Here is a 460-nt window from a genome sequence, read left to right as displayed (position 1 = left end):
AGCGCACTACCACAGCATCTATGAAGAGTGAAGATCATTCCTATCTCAATGCAGGCAAGGAGAGAATCTTAGAGCCACTTGGCACCTCCGCTACCCTGTTGCTGTCTTATGGTTTCGAGTCGTATCTGACCCATAGCGACGCCATAGACACATCTCTTCCAGAATGTCCCACTTTCATCTGCAATCGTTCTGATAGTGTATCCATAGAGTTTTCCTGATAAAAATATGGAAGTGGTTTACCATTGCCTCCTTCCGTGCAGTAAACTAATCTCTGACCTCAATTCTCTCCCATGCTGCTGCTGCCCAGCACAGGTGAGGTTTGACTTGTATCAGATTGTCTTCCACTCACTAGCTACTGCCCAAGCTAGGAATGGAATGGGTATGCCTCTGCTTGACTCTCCGTCCTATAGTTGTGACTGGCAGAGTACTGGAAACTCTCCAGTTGTGACCCTGAGAGGGG

General features: G+C 47.8%; 1 non-coding gene across 1 annotated transcript; it reads right to left on the bottom strand.

The window, feature by feature from the left end:
• Positions 1-322: 322 nt before the first annotated feature.
• LOC119931099 lies at positions 323-460 on the bottom strand. The gene has a single exon (XR_005451962.1). It is a non-coding gene; the product is annotated as a small nucleolar RNA SNORA7 (small nucleolar RNA).

This window comes from Tachyglossus aculeatus, chromosome 7, assembly GCF_015852505.1.
Source record: "Tachyglossus aculeatus isolate mTacAcu1 chromosome 7, mTacAcu1.pri, whole genome shotgun sequence".
Lineage (NCBI taxonomy): Eukaryota > Metazoa > Chordata > Mammalia > Monotremata > Tachyglossidae > Tachyglossus > Tachyglossus aculeatus.
This window is presented reverse-complemented; position numbering and strand designations above follow the sequence as displayed.